Here is an 8,668-nt window from a genome sequence, read left to right as displayed (position 1 = left end):
GCAGTTTGTTTTGTTTACCGCGCGTTTCTCCACGATCAGCTTGTGACCCAGATACGCGCATCCTGGCGAAGTGCCGTCTCTCTAGTATTACTGTAAACTCTCTGGTATGACAATTTGAATGGTAGGTTTTGCAAAATGGTAGTGATTTCAGATACACGAGAGTCAAAATGATATGCTTAGCTCTAGCCTGTACAGACACAACATATTTACACAATATGGATGGAAAAAACAAAACCCCAAATCACCAAATGTTATCACAAGGTTAAAACAGTCAACTTTGGTGGAGAAAGTAGATTAAAAAGCTTGTTTTCACAAGTTATGAGAACATTGACTCATATTATGTATCCTCAAATTGTTGGTTATCATAATCTGGACATGCTGGTACACACACACACATACACACACACACACACACACACACACACACACACACACACGCACGCACACACACACATACACACATACACACACACATAGATAAACATACATACACACAGGCACACACACTTGTACACTTGCACACACACTCACACACACATGCACACATACATACTTACACATACACTGATAAATACAAACACACATACCCGCAAATAAACACACGCATGTTCAACCACTCACACATGAGCACAAAAATATGTACTGAAAGGCCATGCAATAAAACTCGACAAAATGTTTTTGAAAAAACAACAACAACAACAACTGAACAAATAAAAGTGTGTTCTCTTTTACTTCAATGTTATTTTATGTATATCACTTAATCGTGATATTGTTCGCTGACATCTGAAGTTTCACTGACGTCCCAAGGCTCCTTTTCTATCAGAGAATGCATTACAAGGGAAGTGCAAAATGCTTGGGCCAATTGCAGTTCTGACTTTCCTTGTCGAAGACAAGACCCCCCCCCCCTGGTGCAAAACGTTATAATGTCTGAGATATAAAAAATATTAGATCTATATACACATATGTATACATGATCTAAATGCTTGACTGAACTCGGTCAGTGGATGGTTGGAGGGCGCTCTGGGGTTTGCTCCCTCTTTCCTATCAAGCATCTATCGTCCTTACCTATCCCTCTCCTTTTTTGTGTTGCTTATTCTCTTGTAACCGGCACGTACAAGACCTTATTGTGTTGCAAGTGCCTTAAATTCCCACAAAAACAAAGAAAAAAGACTCAGTTAAGTCAATCTGAAGGAAGGAGCTCTTGACCCAGTGGTTAGAGGAAGAAAGAAGGAAAGAAAGTAGCCGTGAAGATACAACAAGAGTATATAGTAATTAATAATAGGTGTTCCTTAGTAGCATAGATTCTGAAGTCCAAGTATGCTATTTCGTAACAGTAAAAGACCGAGGAAGGTTTTTGTTAGAAATATACTTTAAACCACTGCTCAATGCGCACATCAACGGGGTCTCCACTCTTGGACATGACAGCTGGAACGCTGTTTTGTCTCCCTCCTCGTTAGTTACCAAGGTAATTATTCTTGACGCTGGGCAACGGAGCAGTCAGTTAATTTGTCCGGTTATTTCTACTCCCAACTTTGTGTTTTTATTGTTGTACTACGTTCTTAACTGAAGTGACACAGGGAAGGTAATTTTGTCCCCCCCCCCCCACCCCCCACCCTCCTTTGTTCCATGTCCCATTTGAAAACGGGAGAAATATTCCTTTTATTTTTTCCTCGGAAGCGGCTTAAGGTACCAGTCCCCTTTTCCTTCCATCTCATCATGTTGGTGGTTCTGAAGCTCGCACAAGGACATGCGATTGTGGAAATAATAGTCTTAAAGAGACTGTCACTTTTGGACGAAGAAAGGAAAAAGAAACTATTATGCAGTTCTCTTATTTGACTGTATTTCCAGAAAACACAAAACGTTATATCAATCTAGAAATAAAAAGTTCTGTTTGCTCAACACGAACGAACAAAAAGAAAATTAAATTCTTTTTTGACCGGCAATTCGTTTATGATGTGTTTTCCTTATCTTGACCTTAAGAAATGTGTACATGTCGTTATTGTATTGTATCAGTCGGGTCGGGAAGGTCGGGAACACCAGCTGAACAGTGCACGTCTGCCAAACTTGACCTCGTCAAAGCTTTAACAAGACTGACAGCACGACCGACAGCTACAAGAGAGACTTAATTTTTATTAACGTGTAGGCCTAAGTTTTTCACGCCCCTATTGACACACATTACATCATTTAGTGGACGGGCTTCTGTTCTGCCTGTCAGGGCCAACCCAGGATGAGATGGATACATCGCCCCAGTAGAAAGGCCTGTAATAATATACTCAGTGAAACTTCTGCCCACACGAGAATTGAACTCGAGTATTCTGCACACGACAGCGAAGCGCCTAACTACTACAACACAGACGTCAAACAGGAGAAACTGTACAAATTAAATCTATGGATGAACAAGTACAAGAGAGACTGCAAGTCTAAAGGTGTCTTAAAAGAAGATCTACTTAAAGGCAATAACTCGTTCATCTTTTGATCAATTTCAACAAAACTTCGAGGACATAAAACTCAACCAGATAGGAGTCACATTTTTCAGTATGAGGAGAGTCAATAACTAAAGTGTTCGAAAGATAACACGTTTAAAAAAATCATCCAAAATTGAGTGAAACGCAAAACTTTGCAACGTCTCGAAAAACAAACCATGTTGCTCTATTTCAATAAACAAATGTAAGGCAGCGTGGCGGAATCAGGCTTTCGTCAATTTTTGGGCATGTAGAGTTATTGGTATCATCTTAAAGCTTGTTCATTTGTCTCGCTTTCAATGAAAAAATTACCTATCCATCTTAAATAGAAGTGGAGATATTTTGGATTGAAGGAGGTGGGGGAAACCTGATTTAAGAGGTAAAATTAGCGAGAAAATGGCCACCAAAGCTTGGTAAATTCCAAAGCTGGAGAGTCCATAGAAACTGTATATTTATATTTTTGTGCCTTTAATCAACGTTTTCGGTGAAATCCCCAAAGGAACGTGTTTATGAATAGACATAAAAGGTGTTGAGTCAAAAAACAAAAATTTGATAAAAATTGCTAAGCATGGAGAAAACTGCTGTTTTCTTCAATTTCATTATTTTGACGAGAGCCTGATTCCACCACGCTGCCTCACAAATAGTCACCTTACGCTTATTGAAGATCAAATTTATACAAAACTGGTATTGCTTAATAAACTCAAGAAAGGTTGTGGTTATTTAAATTGCATGCTCAAGGTGTTTATCATTTCTCTCCATACAAGCTCCAACACACCACTGGAAATCTTGAACATTACCGTGGCATGACTGTTTCTGTGTCGATTCTTTGGATCTCCCATTCAACATTGAGCCTCAACCGATGGATTGTCTGTTGGTTGTTTATGTATACTCTGTCTGTCAAATAAAAACCTTAAAGTCGATACATGTAATTAAAGGGGTTTAAGTTTGGGGACTGCGATGACCATTAATTAGTAATGTTTCAACTTAAAAAGCGTTCCCCAAACCTTTCTTGCAACCCTTCAAGGGCCATACTTGGCATATTGGGTGTTGTCCCATCCAACTGGAATCAGGCATCCTCAACAGCATAATAGGCCTACATTCTCCTCCCCTAACCTCTTGAAAATTTTCTCAGCACGGCGAGATATCCATCTGTTGCAACTGTCCTGGTTTTACCGGCATTGTCCTGACACTAGAATGGGCCCTTCACGCCCCTGTAGCCGAACGCTTCCAGAGTAAAATTGTGTGTTTTACTAACCTCTTTGCGTTTTACCCATCTTTGTTTGTTTGAATGTGAAATTCAAATCTTGATGTTCTTCGAACATATTGATTGATTTTCTTCACATTTACTAGCTTGATGTCACCACTGATTGGATTTTACTCGCTCGAAGCTTTGTTGAAATTAGAGCAGAAATGGCCTAGTAATTATTGTCCTTTTAATGCGTCCTTTCTAGATCTGGACAGCCTGTTCAATATAGACTGTACAGTTCTCTGAGGCTACGTGTACTGGAGAGACTACAGGTCTGTAGGGTACATGAACAAGACAGACTGTACAAGTCTAAGGGGATGCATGTACAAGAGAGACTACAGGTCTGTGGTTGCAGATGCACACGAAAAAAACTGTACAAGAGCGTGGTAATTGTGCTTTGGTCACGCCTGTAAAGCGAAAGATGTCGTCTACCGATTGGCTGCCGCCCAAAATAACCTATGCTGCACCGCCATAGCTTCTGCTCTTTGGTCCTTATAAAAACTTCGCTGCGAAGCGTACACACCATGGCGCTAAAAAAAAACAAGAAAAAAACCCCCACAACAACCCACCAGACTGGCCATAGTCGAGCGAACTCTGCACCATTCCACCTTTTGCTTTCATTTTGTTCCTAATTTGAGTGAAATGGTGCCCACCACAGTGAACTAGAATTACGTCAGTGTAAAGATCGAGAGCAACAGGATAACACGAGTCCATGATTCTTAGCAAACACGGCGAAATCAGAGCAGAACTGACAGTCTGACCAAAGCAGTCGCCGCCATGTTGCACGAAAACCGCATACGCATGTCCTGAAAATGACAGTTAAAAAAGGGGCAAGCTATTCCCTGTTACAGGTGTGCCAAAACTTTTCCCACTCCCTGCCCCGGGAGTTAACGTTCTTGCGCTTTTAGATAAGAAGAGCAGCAAAACATCCGGCTTTCTAGAGTCATGTCGATGGTCTTAGGTTCTCTTTTTAAAACTTTTCTCTCTACCTTATCAGTTTTTATTTATGTTAAACTTCCTGCTAAAAGCACGATATGTCATTTGGAAGGCAGGTCACCACAACCTCCCCGTCTCTCTAAAAAACATCGGACCCACAGGCGGGTCACGGAGAACCACGGGAGAAATATCCTTCACTTGTTCAGTTTCGACCTTCGACATTCTGAGGTTGGTCAAATAGTATAACTGCATCTCGCTCAGTTTCCAGATTTTGAAAAGTATTTATGCATACTTGTAATTTGAATATGAATCTCCACCAAAGTCAAAGTTCTTATTCAAAGTTGTTTGTTTCCTGTGAAAGCCCACACGACTTCATAATAATTCCCTTTGCACCAGCGTCTGTAGTGTAGAAGCTTGGTGCTTCGTTGTTGCACTCAGAAAGTTTGAGTTCGATTCCCCTGTGGGAATGTTGTTGTTTTCTAAATAAGGATCTCCATGTTCCTGCTGGAACATTGTATCCTTTTCAGCCCAGTGTGACCCTAACAGGAAGGGTAGAAGCTGCCCCCTCCTGAGTGATCGACAAAATGTCGGAGGAAGCGTCGAACTTTCTACATTCACGTAACTCTTTTAGCCTGTCTGATCATTCCAAATTTCCTTTACGGGATCATGCTGCAAGGAAGATAAGTGAGGTGTGCTGACAAAATGAGTTACTTCTCGCTGACCAAGAATGGAGATATCGGCCCAAAATCGACACTGCGGTCAGATTTATAGATTTCTAATTGATGCCATTTTTGTTCAAGTCTACTGTGTCTTTGATCATTCCATACTTACAAATTGTACAAACTTCACCTATAAAGTTGATGTATCAATTTCTATAAGGCTAAAATTGGAGAAATAACTCATTTTGTCTGCACACCTCACAATATTATTAAGGTGCTTACCACTGTCATTCACAATATCCTCTCAGCCTTTTTCTAAGTACCCATTTGTATTTGGGCGGACAGAAGAAAATAGACTAAGAAACAACGTCCTACTCGGTGGCCTAGTGGTTAGGCTCTCGGACTCGCAACCGTAAGGTCGTGGGTTCGAATCCCGTCAAGGGCCCGACGTTGTGTCCTTGGGAAAGGCACTTTACACATATTTTCCTCACTTCACCCAAGTGGGAATGGGTACCCGGCTATAGACAGCGAAAGATCTTGTCAGTTTGTTAGTGTTTGAGCGCTTAATCAGCTGCTTGCACTGTATGCTTCCTGGGAAGCTGAGAATGTTTCGGAGTGTTCTATGGTCTGCTGGGGTAACAATATAGTGTAAAGCGCATAGAGCCTGCTGTTGAGCGGGGATATGCGCTGTACAAATGCTATTTATTATTATTATTATTATTACTCAACTTAGTAGATATTCGCGCTAATAGCTATGCAATCTCAAGTCCCGACGCTATACCGTTCGACAACGACCCACAACCTTAGGCTTGAAATGATTTACTGTTTTCCCTCTTCCTCTTTAATTAATTAAGGAAAATACGAAAAGTACAGTACATGCATATAACAATACTATGTAAAAGAGAGAGGAAGAAGATAATAAAATGTGCATTAAATGAGTAAAAGCAGCAACATAATAATACACAACACAATAGACTACAGGTTAAGATTACAGGATAGCATCACACGATTTTAGCTAGACAATTATCTTGTTGCTTGTTTTTCCAGTCATACAATAGGGTGTTTTTATACTCTTGTGAATGTATTTGGATTTCCTATCTCTTTGTTCATTAGTTTTTTCTTTCTGTGTTAACGCCATCTGCTGTTCTGACATGCAGCAAGATGAGACAAAGATATGCATGTAAGGCTCTGTCGCCAAGATCATTCTTGAGAAGATAGAACCTGTTAGCTCTTATAGCACGACGTATACATGACCCTTTGCTGGGGCTGAGATAAGGATCTCAATATAGAACCGAGTCAAGAAGGGAATTCAGAAAGAAAAAGAAAGGAAATATTTTTTCACTTATAAATGGGAGGAATCATTACTTATGAGTCACTTCTCTAGAGGGATCTACAAAACTTACTCTTTCGTCTTTCTGTGAGTTATCCAGCTAGTAACTAGATTTACTTCATGTTCGATATAGAACAGATACTCACGGCATGTAAACGTGATTTCGTTGTGTCGGGCTTTGCACTCATGAGCATGCTCTTTTATTCAGATATATCGTCATGTTATGTAAGGAACTGCCTAATCCAAAAATAAATGTTGCTTGACAATTCGTTTCAGCGACACTTAGAATGTATGTCGTTCTGCCACGAAGAAAATGTATTTGGATGTCTTAAACGTTTGATATAATTTGGATTGACATTGCTTAACCTTATCCGTACGTCGTGTTTTACTATCGTATCCAAACGACGAGAAGGGGGGAGGGCGGCTTTGTGCCTCCACTTTCCAAAGAGGAAAGTTACTCGTTAATCTGATCCTTACGCTTTGCTAAGCAGTCTGTTAAAATGGTTTTTGAGAAATACTGAAAATTTCAAAGAGATCTTCGTCCTAGAAGTGTTCTAAAATGTGAAGAATACAACCCCGGGGGTACAAATTTACCCCAAGGAGTACGGATAGGGTTAAAAAGACGCAAAACCACTCTCTCGGTCGGGTCCATGACCCTTGTGACGTCGTCAAGAGAGAAACGTATGATTAATATGTAAATTACTTCCCGCGATAAAAACTCTGCGGCGGTTAATAGATCTGTTGTCTTTATGTTTGTAGATGCCACTTCGATACTTAAGAATTACAAAGTTCTATTTTCTCAGTATCTAGTTTTGAGAAGTTTGGCGTCCACAATTTTGAGTTTCACGTGTCAAGCTTTTTCGAATGCAATTCATTTAATATCCTGATAACGACTCCGAATAATCTTACGATTTCGATAAAAGAGACAGAACTTTTGGGTTCTCGCCTCTTGGTCTTAGTAACTCAAAGTGGCCAAAAAATGTCAGATAGAACTTTGTAATTCTGAGGTAGCGACTTGTTGGTATCGTGCTTAATGATGGCCGTCCCGTCGATGCAGGCGTCGTTACTCGTCCCCACTTCACTCTACCATTTGGTCTAACTTGTAGAATAATATTAGGGCGCGCTAGTTCAGCTGGCTCAAGGCATTGCCCGGTTGTTTGAAGTGATAACACAAATATCTACCAAACCAAACCCCAGCCAATACTTGTTATATATTCTATAATCAAACTGTATGCTCGTTGCTTTGACCTATCATTTTTACTCAATTTGGTGTTCAAGTATTTCACTTAGCGTACATAAGAGAAATAGTGTTCTGTATACAAGGGGTTACAGATATTTTAATAGTCGTACTTTGATATTTGGATCTAGACATGAGTGTGGTCGACGTAATAGTAACCTGTATTTTTCAGCGTTGCGTTGCCATTGTAAAGAGGACATTATTCGCATAAATGTGATGCCATCGTCAGGCTACCGGACTCGCAATCATGAGATTGCAGGTTCGGGGGTTCGAAGCTTACCTCGGTTCCCCGTTCTGCCCTTGAAAAAGGCAATTTACATTAATTTTCCCATTGGGCTCTGTCGATTTGGAGATGGATATTGAAATCACAAGTCTCTCCTCCGAAATCACCTTTCAGATTTGCAATGGACGTTTAACTTTTATTATGATGATGATGATGATGACCCAACTTCCTCTCACCTTAAGGCTATTCACAAACAAATCCGTACACTGGAACAACTTAAAGTAATATCCCCCGAAATCCACAAGAGTATTCTCCACGGTGAGGTATCCTGCCCCCACTTTTATGGCCTCCCTAAGATCCACAAACCAAACAAACAAGGCTCAATACTTCCTCCTTTTAGGGGCATCATTTCACAAATCAGAGGCCCTACCACTAGAGCCTCCTACTGGCTAGACAGCATCTTTAAACCCCTCGTCCCCGACTTCTGCGGCAACCATTGGGTCAAGGACAACTTACATGTCCTTCAAAAAATTAAAACACTGAATGAAAAAAGGCAAATTACAGACAACACCAAC

The sequence above is a fragment of the Aplysia californica genome, unplaced genomic scaffold (genome assembly GCF_000002075.1).
Source record: "Aplysia californica isolate F4 #8 unplaced genomic scaffold, AplCal3.0 scaffold00121, whole genome shotgun sequence".
Taxonomy (NCBI): Eukaryota; Metazoa; Mollusca; class Gastropoda; order Aplysiida; family Aplysiidae; genus Aplysia; species Aplysia californica.
Note: the sequence above shows the minus strand (reverse complement) of the source record.